Source organism: Podarcis bocagei (genome assembly GCF_964188305.1).
Source record: "Podarcis bocagei genome assembly, chromosome: 8".
NCBI lineage: Eukaryota > Metazoa > Chordata > Lepidosauria > Squamata > Lacertidae > Podarcis > Podarcis bocagei.
This window is the reverse complement of record NC_138133.1, coordinates 56,965,099-56,978,921: the sequence shown is the minus strand read 5'-3', so window position 1 is coordinate 56,978,921 and position 13,823 is coordinate 56,965,099. Positions and strand designations below refer to the sequence as shown.

Genomic DNA, 13,823 nt, shown 5'->3' with positions numbered 1-13,823 from the left:
GGAATTGCAATAAGCAGGATAATTACTAAATATATTTGCTTGGACTTCTAAATGTCAGCGAAGTGGAGGGTGGTGGGGTTTCTTTTGGTTTTTTTGCAGCATCAGAAAATGACATTTTTTTATTGCTCATTAAGAATCATTCACTCCAGTTTCATGCACAATTTAAAGATTTCATAATTTATTTATGATAGAAACAGCGACTGAATCAAAACATATTGTCATGTTCGTTGCTATATTAAATATGGCTTTTATAAATAAATAAAAATCCATGAAAGATCATCTTCAGCTTATTCATTGAAGGTTATAGATTTTAGTTTAGAATATAGCTGCACTTCATCCATTAACATCTAAGCTTTTTCAGTTGGCCTTGTCACTTCATTGCTTGCATACTAATATCTCCTCATATAAAATTTAATCTGTCGAACTAAATGAAGACATTAGTGGCTGAAAGACATCTTTCATTAAGCAATTAACAAATCTTTCTAACAAATCTACAAAAGCATATGTGTTTATATTTAATAAGTATTTGTATGATCAGGCAATTACTATACATGAGGACATCTTGTTTTTATTTAGTTCTGAATATTTCATATTTTAAGCTCCAATTAAAATGGCAGTAGTGACTTGGTAACTATAACTATACCATAAAAATCAACAAATTTCATTGGAATGGATTAAGTTACCAAACCAAAAATCAAAATAATCATGCAATTATGACCCCAAGTTGTAACTTAGTTGTTTTCTCACAGATTTCCACTACCAGACTTTATTTGTTGTTGAAAGAAAATCCAAAGGCAGAAATGAGTGCAACAAACCTGACTCCAGTTGTAGTTAGGTAATGTACCCCAACAATTTACAATGTAACCAAATTGTAGCGGACTGTTCGCCACACTGTACCCAGTTCTGCTAAGTTAGGGAAAAGCACATGGCAAATTCTTATTTGAATGGTAGCATCTCAGAATGCAGATAATGGATGGTATGTTCAAGTGACCATCAGGAAGCATGCGTCACATGGCCTAGATCGGCTGTATCTTGCCAGCAATAAAGAACTGAAAGCTAAACAATAAAAGTGCAGCAGTAAAAAATTAAAGTACTAACAACTTTGTGTTGGTAACACTAAATAAGGAAGGTGGGATGTACTAAAATGATGACCATCTGCACTGACTAACATGGCATTAAAATAGCTTTGCTAATGCTTTCTGCCTTGTCTAGTCTGTTTATATCAGTTTCTGTAGGGAGAGTGTCATGATTTGCAGATTTGTTTGGGTTATCCTTTTATCTGTTGCCATTGGTTGTACTTCGTTTTCCCACCAGCATCGTCTGTTACCAGTGGGGCTCCCAGCTGATGAGATACCGTATTTTTCGCACCATAGGACGCACTTTTCCCGTCTTAAAAACTAAGGGGAAAAGTCTGTGCGTCCTATGGAGCGAATGCAGGGAGGAGGCAGGCAGGAAAAGCCCTCAAGAGCCCCACACAAGCTTCGCGCGGCTCTTGCGGGCTTTTCCCCAAGAGGGAGAAGGGACTGACGCCGCCAGTCAGTCCCTTCTCCCTCCTCTAGAAAAGCCTTGCACAACCTCTCCAGCCGGGGGAGGCTTCGCAAGGCTAAAGAGGAAGCCAGGGCAGCGAGCGCGATCCATCCCGTTCGCTGCCTGGCTTCCCCTTTAGACTTGCGCGCCTCTCCGGGGGTGGGGGGGGGTGGGGGGCTTCGCAAGTCTAAAGGGGAAGCCAGGCAGCAAACGGGATGGATCGTGCTTGCTGCCTGGCTTCCCCTTTAGACTTGCGCGCCTCTCCGGGGGTGGGGGGGGTGGGGGGCTTCGCAAGTCTAAAGGGGAAGCCAGGCAGCAAACGGGATGGATCGTGCTTGCTGCCTGGCTTCCCCTTTAGACTTGCGCGCCTCTCCGGGGGTGGGGGGGGTGGGGGGCTTCGCAAGTCTAAAGGGGAAGCCAGGCAGCAAACGGGATGGATCGCGCTTGCTGCCTGGCTTCCCCTTTAGACTTGCGCGCCTGGGGGGGGGGGGGGAGACTTCGCAAGGCTAAAGAGGAAGCCAGAGCAGGGAACGCGATCCATCCCGTTCTCTGCCTTGGCTTCCTCTTTAGACTTGCGCGCCTCTCCAGGGGGGGGGGGGAGGAGGCTTCGCAAAGCCTCCTTCGCAAATCCATCCCACTGCCCTGGCTTCCTCTTTAGCCTTGCGTGCCTCTCCAGCCGCAAGAGATCTACCAGAGGTAGATCTTAACCCTTGCCTCACCTGGGAGCTTCTCTGGGCAGGAATTCCCTCAGCTTAAGTGGGGTGGGGGAAGTGTGGCAAGTAGGGGGGTACCTACCTAGACACTGAAGCCACATGTCTCTCAGATGAAAATTGGGAGTGGGCATTGTATGAAGTGGTCTGATGGTGGGCATTGTGTGAAGTGCTCTGATGGTGTGGGCATTGTGTGAAGTGCTCTGATGGTGTGGGCATTGTGTGAAGTGCTCTGATGGTGTTTCCTGCTTGGCAGGGGGTTGGACTTGATGGCCCTTGTGGTCTATTCCAATTCTATGATTCTATGATTCTAAGTGGCTGTGGATCTCCTGCTGCAGAACTGTAGGACTGTATAGAGTTGGGAGGGCCACCTGAGGGTCATCTAGCCCAGCCCCCTCACAATGTAGGAATCACAGCTAAAGAACGCCAGAGAGATGGTCCCCCAACCGCTGCTTAAAAGCCTCCAGTGGTGGAGACCCCCAACACCTTCCGAGGTCATAGAATTGCAAGGTTGGAAGGGAACCCCAGGAGTCATCTAGTCCAGCCCCGGTGGACAGCGGGCGCAATCCATTCCTTTGTGCAAGACTAAAGATGCTGTGCAAGGCTAAAGAGGAAGCCAGGGCAGTGAGTGCCTGCCCTGGACTGCCTTGTCTTCTTCTTTAGCCGCGCTGGAGAGGTTTAGCTCCTGGCTGGAGAGGTTGCGCGGCTATGGATCCCCTGAGCTGTCTTGGCTTCTTTGCTCTTTGGGGCTGGTGGGGGAACCCGGGCTTCCCCCGCAGCCCCAAGAAGCTCTGGGAGAAGCAGACAGGCTGCGCGCAGCCTGTCCGTTGCTCTTTGGGGCTAGGGGGAGGGATAATATTTTTTTCCTTGATTTCCTCCTCTAAAAACTAGGTGCGTCCTGTGGTCCGGTGCGTCCAATAGAGCGAAAAATACGGTACTTGATAATGTCACTGATAATCTTGTAGTTCTTCATATGAGATATAGGAACATATAAAACTGCCTTGTATCCAGTCAACCCATTGGTACATTAAGCTCATCATAGTCTACACTTAGGACGCGGGTGGCGCTGTGGGTTAAACCACAGAGCCTAGGACTTGCCGATCAGAAGGTCGGCGGTTCAAATCCCCGCGACGGGGTGAGCTCCCATTGCTCGGTCCCAGCTCCTGCCAACCTAGCAGTTCCAAAGCATGTCAAAGTGCAAGTAGATAAATAGGTACCGCTCTGGCGGGAAGGTAAACGGCGTTTCTGTGCGCAGCTCTGGTTCGCCAGAAGCGGCTTAGTCATGCTGGCCACATGACCCGGAAGCTGTACGCCGGCTCCCTCAGCCAATAAAGCGAGATGAGCGCCACAACCCCAGAGTCGGCCAGAACCCCAGAGTCGGTCATGACTGGACCTAATGGTCAGGGGTCCCTTTACCTTTAGTCTACACTTGCCCCCAATGGCACTTCAAGGTTTCACCTGGGGGGGGGGTATTCCCACTGCTACCTCGAGATGCCAGGGGTTCAACCTCTGACTTGGACCTAGAGAAAAAGTTGGTATATAAGTACAGCCAATCAATCAATCAATCAAATAATTGGAGCATTCCAAGCTGAGATGTTCCATTCTCCCACCTCTTGCATGTCCAGGGGCAGAGCAAGGTGGGTGTGGTCTGCCCTGGGTGTCACCTCCAAGGGTGTGTGTGACAAACTGCTGTGCAGCACTCAATGTCTGTGAGAGAGATCATGGCTTTCGGTCCACCCGCCAGCTCCCCCTCAGATATAGGGCAGCAGGCAGACTCCTCATCGCAGAAAAAAAACCTCAACAACTTTGGTTTCCCCCAGAGTCACACCATTTTTGCTGGCAAAAAATAATAATAATTCAATGTGTGTGTGAGGGGGGTGACAATAAATTTTCTGCACTGGGTACCACCTGACCTTGCTACGCCACTGTGTATATCCCCCACCTTTCCTGCCAATTTTAACATCATTAGTGCATTACCTAGGGAATTTTCTTGTCCACTGTCAAAAGAGTCCCTTCAGCAACCCCTTCCCCCATCCCAACTCTTGCTTAGTGTTCCCTGCCCTGCCCTGCCCCTGCCCCCAGTGCATCCTGGAAGAGCTAATATCCCAAAAGAAAAAGGAAACTTGGAGAATAACGGCTCTGTACTTAAAAGTAAGAAAAATATCGGGTTACAACTTTAACCAAAAGTGGATGAACACCTGCAGTATTCTTGCTTTGTTTTAATGCATTTTATTGTACATTATATCTTGTAAGTTGTAGTTTCTGTAATTTGCTTTGAGATTCTTTCTGGCAGTGGTGCATGAATTGAATGCACTGAAATTGAATTGTAAATTGAAATTAAATGGAAATTATGGTAGGAAAATATGCACCAGAAGTCTAGTGAAACCAGCCACCATATTTCTAGGAGATCTCCAGTTTTGGCTTTAGAAAAGCAAATGAAGCAAACAGCCTGATGCAGAGAGAAAAGCCCAGAACCAGCCAAGTTGGAGAGGGTGCCAGTCCTCTATCCCTTTATCTGTATATTACTCTGGTAACCACACTGTCCCATCTGTCTGCAGTCACTGGTTGGAAGAAGCAGACAGCAGCTTCAGAAAGTCAGGTGAAGCAGTACAGTACTTATGCACACCATGGCTTAGAAAACAGGCGGATGCAAGTCAAGAACCATGCCCTTTCTCACTCACACTCAGGGGTGAGGGACTTTTTTTTTACCCCAGGGGCTGCATCTCCTTCTGGTCAACCTTCTGAGGGTTGTATACCAGCAGGTACAGCAACAGATGTGACAAAAGTTAGAGGTTTTTAGATAGAGATACATGCATACATCCATCCATTCTTCATTCAAACAAGCAAGAGGCAGTATTTCAGTTCAGGAACACATTCCAACCAAGCAAAAACTCTTGAGGAGAGCATAGAGTAGAACCAGTGAGAGGTGTGACCTACAATGGAGGTGTGGCCTGAGAAGAGTCCCACAGGCTACATAGAGAGGCCCAGAAGTCCACATTTGGCCCCAGCTGCTGAGGTTTCCCCAGGCCTGCTTTATCTAGAGAGTCTTCTCTTGCAGCCTAAATCATGGCTGCATGTTGCACATGCATGAACACATATCCTGGCATCTTCATAAATTGGATGTTGAAGCCATTGTTTGAAGGGGGCTTGCAAATAATGTTTTTGAGAGGGCCTAATTTTCGTTTGCTTGCTTGTTTTTATTAATATTTTTATTGAAAGAATTACAATTATAAAGAAATAAAGTAAGGGTGGAAAAGAACAAAGATGCACACACACACACACACACACACACGTAATATACTCCCATACATTCTTACATAAACTGATATAGTGTTATTATCCTAATACATATAGTCTACTATATTCTGTATAAACTCATTCCAGATGTATAAACACATCTCTTGCTCATACCCTGACATCGCTCAGATTTCCTGGAATGCTCCCTAGCCAGTGGGATATGATTTAGACTCATGAAGAAGCACTGCTTTTCGAAGAACAAATCCAGGCATAGTGAAATAACATCTAGGGACTTGATGATATCGGCATACATAAGCAGGTAAACACATTTCATAGAATCATAGAGTTGGAATAGACCACAAGGGCCATCGAGTCCAACCCCCTGCCAAGCAGGAAACACCATCAGAGCACTCCTGACATATGGTTGTCAAGCCTCTGCTTAAAGACCTCCAAAGAAGGAGACTCCACCACACTCCTTGGCAGCAAATTCCACTGTCGAACAGCTCTTACTGTCAGGAAGTTCTTCCTAATGTTTAGGTGGAATCGTCTTTCTTCTAGTTTGGATCCATTGCTCCGTGTCCGCTTCTCTGGAGCAGCAGAAAACAACCTTTCTCCCTCCTCTATATGACATCCTTTTATATATTTGAACATGGCTATCATATCACCCCTTAAGCTCCTCTTCTCCAGGCTAAACATGCCCAGCTCCCTTAGCCGTTCCTCATAAGGCATCGTTTCCAGGCCTTTGACCATTTTGGTTGCCCTCCTCTGGACACGTTCCAGTTTGTCAGTGTCCTTCTTGAACTGTGGTGCCCAGAACTGGACACAGTACTCCAGGTGAGGTCTGACCAGAGCAGAATACAGTGGCACTATTACTTCCCTTGATCTAGATGCTATACTCCTATTGATGCAGCCCAGAATTGCATTGGCTTTTTTAGCTGCCTCATCACACTGTTGGCTCATGTCAAGTTTGTGGTCAACCAAGACTCCTAGATCCTTTTCACATGTACTGCTCTCAAGCCAGGTGTCACCCATATTGTATTTGTGCCTCTCATTTTTTTTGCCCAAGTGCAATACTTTACATTTCTCCCCGTTAAAATTCATCTTGTTTGTTTTGGCCCAGTTCTCTAATCTGTCAAGGTCGTTTTGAAGTGTGATCCTGTCCTCTGGGGTGTTAGCCACCCCTCCCAGTTTGGTGTCATCTGCAAATTTGATCAGGATGCCCTTGAGTCCATCATCCAAGTCATTGATAAAGATGGTGAATAAGACCGGGCCCAAGACAGAACCCTGTGGCACCCCACTAGTCACTCTTCTCCAGGATGAAGAGGAACCATTGATGAGCACCCTTTGGGTTTGGTCAGTCAGCCAGTTACAAATCCACTGAGTGGTATTAACTAACATTTGATATTAACTAACATTTGTGGTATACTGAGTGGTATTAACTAACATTTGATATTAACTAACATGCAGTTCATTTTACATAGACCAAACACATTTACAATGTTATATCTGCACAGATTTTCAGTGTTTCTGAACTGAGAAATTAACTCTTAACAAAGTTTTAAGAATATTTTAAGAATATTTCTGATATGAAGAAAAAAGCTGTTACGTGAAGAGCATCCCAACACATTTTAAGGTACAATGGATGTCCTGTCAGAAATTTATGATACACAATGGAAAGTACAAATGGAAAGTGGGGGTGGCCAACAGATAGGACCTGATATGAAATGAAGCTTCCCAAAATAAGCATTAGTGTGTCGATTGTCTGGAAAGTGGAATAGCTCAAAATTAAACTGTATCTCCAAGTGCTCTAGTCAGATTGTATACTAAGAAGGAAATGCCTGTAGCCACCAAGCTACTAATCAGGAATGAGGTCTCCCCCAAAGCTTGGATGTGTCTAGCAGAGGTAGGCAAGTGACTCATGGGGGGAAAGACCTGCAGCTATGGAGTTATTTAAATTTAGCCACCAAGGATTTCTCTCCACTTACAAAACATTTGTTGTTTATGCATCCAATATGCAAGTGAAGATTCTAATATTCTCAACCACACTGCTAAACTGGCCGACACAATAGTAGCTTTGCCTCATGGCATTCTTACTCAGCCTAAATAAGAGTAACAATAGTAGGCAAATGATCTTAGTAAAGAAGATAATGAAGTAGGACGGAAGGGTCCCAGTAGTACTGGAACAAGAGCACAGCACATTTTCTGGGGTTAGCACCCACGTCCCTCTATCGGAGACAGCAACATAATATCCACAAATCTACTTGGCCCTTGCATACAAGAAATAATTCAGTAAGCATAGAACTGAGGAGTGAGTAGCACTTCCCATTTCACCTCTAGTGGTGAAATGTGATGCGCGGTCCCTGAAACAAGTTGTGGTGAAGCAGAAATGAGAAGCGTATGGCCCCACAGATGTTTTGGGACTCCAAACTCCATCAGCCCTAGCTAGCATTGATAATAATGGTCAGGAATGATGGGAGTTGTAATCCAATAACATCTGGAGGCCCATCTGGAGGGTCCTTGGGTTCTAGGACTACTTCCTTTGTAGAATGTCTCTTACATGCCATGTGTTGTCTCAAATATTGCTACAACTAGACACACTCCTTGCTGTCTCAAATAGCATAACAACAACAGCATGAATGTAACAAGATATAAAATCAACTAAGAGAGCTTAGTTTTAGAATGTCGCTACTATACACAATTGCATTATTTATTTTACATGAGTGAACAGGCAGAAGGAAGTAAAAATAATTTTAATGACATAAAAACGTAAGACAAGCCTTCCTGATCAGGCCAGTAGCCCATCTAGTCCAACATCCTGTTCTCACACAGGCCAACTAGATGCCTGTGAGGAACCTGCAAGCAGGACGCACCACAAGCAAAGTCCCCTCTGCCTCTGACCTTGGAGGAGAGCAGAGCCATCATGGCTACTGTCTCCTGATATCCTTATCGTCCATGAATTTCTCTTTTAAAGCCATCTAAGTTGGCGGCCCTCACTGCTTCCTTTTGCCTTTTCTTTTCTCCCACCTCTCCTTTCAGTCACCAGGTTTGGGAGCTGCAACAGTGGCATTCTTCCATATCAATCAGAGGGTACCAAAAGCAGATGTGCAGTGCCTTTCAAGGGCTGAATGTTTCCCAAAGCAACTCTGATTGTGAGTCAGAAATAACCATAACCAAAACCTTATCTGCTGTTTCAAAGGGGAGACGCTGATATGCAGCAAATAATTGAGAAACTGACTCGTTGAGCAATTAAATTAGAAAAGTTCTTCAATCAATGTGGCAGTGTATTTAACTGCATTTGTATTTTCCCTCCTGTCTGCAGTGATCTAGTCAATCCAAGTGACAAGCAAAACTGACCAGCTCTAGCATGGCTGCCTCCACAGAATGAACTGCATCTGTCATTGAAAAAATAGGTTAACTTTAGGATTTCCTGCTGCAATCACAGCAAAAATAGTTTCCTAAGAGGTCTCTGAACTTGTTACACTTGTTAGTGCCATCATTGAGGGTAGGCTAACATTTTGTGCCCCAATACTAGACAAACTGGCAATGGCTAAATTGTTTATTTTTGTATTTACAGCATTACGATCCTGTCAAGGGCAAAACAATTTTATTTCTGCAAGCATAAAAAACAACAACCACGTTTCTGATAAAATCAACAGTCCAACAGGCATGTATTATGAAGTTAATAGTCTGTCAAGACATTAACAATGTTGATTCCTGAAGAGAAGTCGAGAATTTTTAAAAGACAAAACGGTGTTTATCAGATGGGACAGATTGCTGCTTGTCTGACCGACTTAGTTTGTGTGACAGAGCTATGAGCTGCCTTTGGGTTCACAAGTCCTTCAAAACCAAAGATTCATGCTAATAGAAAGCTTTTCAGTGGAAAGCTCCCAACAATCTGAATTAAAGTTTTATTTATTGGCTTTGACCATCTACTTCTGTTATCAACCATAAGGGCCCGCACACTTCATCAACTCTCAACAATAGCCGCAAGCTTGGACAATCTGTCTTGTGTCTTCATTGGGGTAAAACTTCAATGGAGCAGCATCGATTAAAGAGCAACCCACGCATAAAATGGAAACTCATTAAAATGGACTTTTTCAAAAGGGGGGAAAACCTCCATTCCAATTGAATTGAACTGTTTTTATTTAGGAGATGAAAGGTCCATTACCCAGCTATACATTCATGTGGTCTTGGCTTAAGTGCTTTCTATTTGACTTCAAACTTTGGTTCCTTCCCATGTCTTTTTGAGGCTTTCAGAGCACAATGAGAATTCAATCCTTACTGCAGACAGTGTAAACCTTATAACAACAACTCAGGGACCTTTTATGTTTATCATTTTGGCGACATCTCTTTTATCTGGGTGACTGGGGAAAGAACAACGGGCTGCTTTCACATGTATTTGTACAGATTTTTAAACATTCTTCCAAATTAGATGGATGCCCTCTAAATAGTAGAGGAAGCTAAACATAACCCAGGTGTAGTCATTTGCATTATAGATGGAAGACTGCATAAGCGGTAGACGTCAAGATAGCTTTTCTGAAGTGTTTATATGCAAACTGACTTGCAGCTTACTGCCTGAAAACCTCACCTTGAACTTATTATGAGGGCAATAATAATATAAAAACCACACTTGGTAACCTGCGCTACATGGAAACTTTTATTTAACACACAGCATGCCTGTAAGTGTGCAATCTACAAAGCATGATCAAAGCTAAGTAATAATATTCCAATTGCCTTCGAAGGAGATGATTGAACACTAAATGAAATGAACTATATTCTCAGTTACATACATATACTGAATGTCAAGGGAAATTTGTTTAACACTGTGCAGCTACAAAGAAATATTCACTGAGTCTGCTACTAAAGAGCCTGACAGTGGAGGAAAATGAATCCAAAAACATTATTTAAAAATCATTACATCATGTCCTTATGTGTTCAGATGCCTTTCAATATACAGACTCTTAAGTCCACTTCTAGTAGATTGTAAGCAATTACAATCTTTTTCAAAGTCTTGCTTTCAAACCTCATTATATAAAAATATACTCAGCCCAAACACACTATTAGGCAGCAGGATCAGTTCACTGCAATGCTATAAAATGACTTCATCAAGAATTCAGAACCAAACTGGTTTGCTAACCAGCCGGCTGTGTAACATTGCCATTGACTTTGAAGACACAAAACTGCTAAAATATAATACAGCAAATTCAACTTTTTGACAACTTCCAAGGCCAAAATAAAATACTGTACTCTGTACAACACACATTTTCAAAAGTAAATAGATCTGGAAGGTTAATAGGATATTCCAATTCTATTTTAATATAAATCTATATATTATTTCCTAAAAAGGAACAAGAGTCAATAAAAAAGTAAACACTCCAGGAACTGCTTACCACTCCCCTGTGTGGTGGCAAAAAGTGTCACTACTGCTTCTCAGGAAAAAAATATATATTCCAAACTGACTCCACCCAGACTTGTCATTGGCTCCTTCTGGGCAGGAAGGTGTAGAAGATGACTTCCTGACTCAATGGAACTTTGCTTAAGCATCAATGTCTTCTAGCATGTCTTGTGTTTCTGACCTTGCTCTTCAGTCCTGACTCCTGACTTGTTATACTCGTCCGGCTTTCTGGTTTGCCATCTGACTCTGAATATGATTCTGACTTCTGGCTTAGTATTACTGATCCTACCTTCTGGTTTTCCCTTGGATTCTGATTGTCCTCGGATCCTGACTCCAAGTTCCAGGCTCTTGATTCTTTCCAAACTATTACCCAGTGGAATGATTCCTTCTCACGATCTGGACACTAAGCTTCTGTTACTGCAGTCCAAGATTGCATTTTCTTCTTCAACGGCTATGTTGTTGAAGCCCAGTTTGTGGTCAGCTAAATTGTGATTGTATGATTATCAAGCTTTTGGCTGCTTCTCAGTTTCTCTTACCTGTATTAAAACAACTGTAAACCTGCCAGCAGTCTAGCATTGTACAGTCTCAGCCATAAAATGGTACTCTAGAGTGTAGAGGTAGAAGTAGGAGACAGAAAAAGCCCTGGTTTAGATATTTCTAACTTTATCAAAGAGGGTGGGGGTACACAGGATTTCATGTATGTGGAGGAAAGAGTTTCATCATAGCCCATAGCCAGCGTGGGAGCAAGCATGTAACAGAGAATCTTCCGTCAACAGTTAGAAGAAAATGGTTCAGATATGCAAAAACAAAACAGGATTGCACATCACTTGCCCCATGGGACCTATTACTATGACGAATGTAACTCAGCTTGTCCGGGGCGTCACAGAGGGCCAGGGAATATTCCATGATTACAAAAGCACATCACAATCAGGGGACTTGCCTCTAGGTCTCTGGACAGCCCAGGCTGTATATTGTGTTCCGTTCATGAATGTAGCCCAGCAGCAAAGTTTGGGTGTTAACATGAGATATTTTGGAAATGTATAAAAGAGGGAGGTCCCAATAGACTCCTTTAATTGGATTACTACTCATTTAAGGCACTCTGTTTCATGAGTACCTTTCAGATACTTAGTACAGGTAGAATGAACAGGGAAAAGGTGGCAAGATTAGTATCCCCAGTAAACTGGGGATGGAGCAAAAAATAATTCAGGCACTGAGGTCAAGGAAGATAGTTATAGATTTGGGATTCAGTCTGGATGATATCCATGGATCCCTTCGAAACCTGTGATCCTTTGTAGGTGAGGGTAGAATATATAAGAGGAAATAACCCAAAGCAGTTCCTTTGTTAAATACTGCCATTTATGTTGTCCTTACTGAGTTGATAGGTAATAGTCAAAGTGTTAGCTAATACTGGGAACTGGAGACACAGGGGCATGTCTTACTCTGTTCTGGACCTAAAGCCGAGTTTGCGACTTTCCTAAAAACCACATAGGGAGGCAAGATCTGCTGGAATGTTAATGCAGTGAGCCCCCTAATCTTATGCTCTGTCTACATTGCTCTTCATTCCAGAGGAACCAAACCCTGAATAAATACTAGAATCGAAAACGTTTTTATTGCTCAGAGACTGGTGAGTGGGTGTGCAACACTGTTGTTGTTGTTGTTGCTGCTGCTGCTAGTAATAATACTATCTTTTTCCCTAATGGGACTTAAGGTGGTTTACAGATCAAAATGGAAGGCACCATGTTGGGTATCCCTCTCCTAGTGGATAACCATTATTTCTATTAATACTTTCTACAGAAGGAAACTTTAACAACTCTTGTTTCCAAAACCAAACCAATCAGAAGTGTCACTTAATTCTGAATTCCTAGGTGCGTTCCAGGTACTGATCCTCACTTGATGACAGCTTCCAACAAGTATGTGTGAGAAATCATCTATCTTTATCAAATTCTGCTTTGGAAAAATAAGTTTTTCCATTGTGAAGCAATCACTTCATTGTGCAAATTTTACCCAGCCACACTTATTCATTGGCAGCAGTGGTAACAAAAAAAGTGTTTCTAGAGACTATTTACAGTATAGCAAAAACATTTAGTACCAGTAGCTTAATCAAATGTAAGAACATCAGACAGATAGGGTGTTTTTTTAATTGTCTCATTTAGTTTTGAAACATAAGGCCCTGTTCACTTCATTTAAGTCTCACAATGAAGGGAAGCCTGATCAATCTGTCTTGTGTCTTCTTAGGGCGAGACTGCAATTGAGTGGAAGCAACAGATGAACAAAGCCCACATTCAAATCTGTAGCTCATTAAAATATGTTAAAAACGGGGTTAAATCTCAATTGTAAGTGAACAGTGGTTGGCTGCTTTCAGCTACATACATTTGATTAATAAACCATACATTCATTAGCTCTGAACCAGTAGTCTTCCAAGTTAAATTTGAATAAATAGCTCTACTGTTTAGACCTTTAACTAGCCTTGAAAAATGTTTAAGCAGGGAAAGTTTTCTCCTTCGGTTGTTTTGGAGAGCCCCCCCGCACATACTAATGACAAGGAACTCATGGAAAAAAAATATATCAAAATGTCAATTCCTTTTTGTGACTCTGTGGACATACAACAGAGTTTAGATGATAGATGATAGATAGATAGATAGATGATAGATAGATAGATAGATAGATAGATAGATGATAGATAGATAGATGATAAATAGATAGATGATATAGATAATGATAGATGATAGATGATAGATGATAGATAGATAGATAGATAGATAGATAGATAGATGATAGATAGATAGATGATAGATAGATAGATAGATAGATAGATAGATAGATAGATAGATAATGATATATAGACAGTGTTTTTAAAATGCATTCAGTATCAACTATTCCACAAAAACACTGTCTGTGAGGAGTGAGTGTAGCCTGCTTGTAAGTGAGGGCCTAATCACATGTAGGAGATTAAG

The 13,823-nt window shown here is 42.7% G+C and overlaps 1 protein-coding gene and 1 long non-coding RNA gene across 3 annotated transcripts in view; both read left to right on the top strand.

Annotated features, from left to right (window-relative positions):
- The window catches only part of CYP7B1 (cytochrome P450 family 7 subfamily B member 1), a 102,619-nt gene that overhangs the window by 27,425 nt on the left and 61,371 nt on the right, over positions 1 to 13,823 (top strand). The window lies entirely within an intron of this gene.
- LOC308593165 lies at positions 10,775 to 13,350 on the top strand. Of its 2 annotated transcripts, none has more exons than XR_014010802.1 (3): positions 10,775 to 11,963; positions 12,664 to 12,779; positions 13,105 to 13,350. It is a non-coding gene; the product is annotated as an uncharacterized lncRNA (long non-coding RNA). The 2 variants fall into 2 exon arrangements; XR_014010803.1 differs by lacking the exon at positions 10,775 to 11,963 and adding an exon at positions 12,448 to 12,493 and having other exon boundaries at positions 12,735 to 12,779.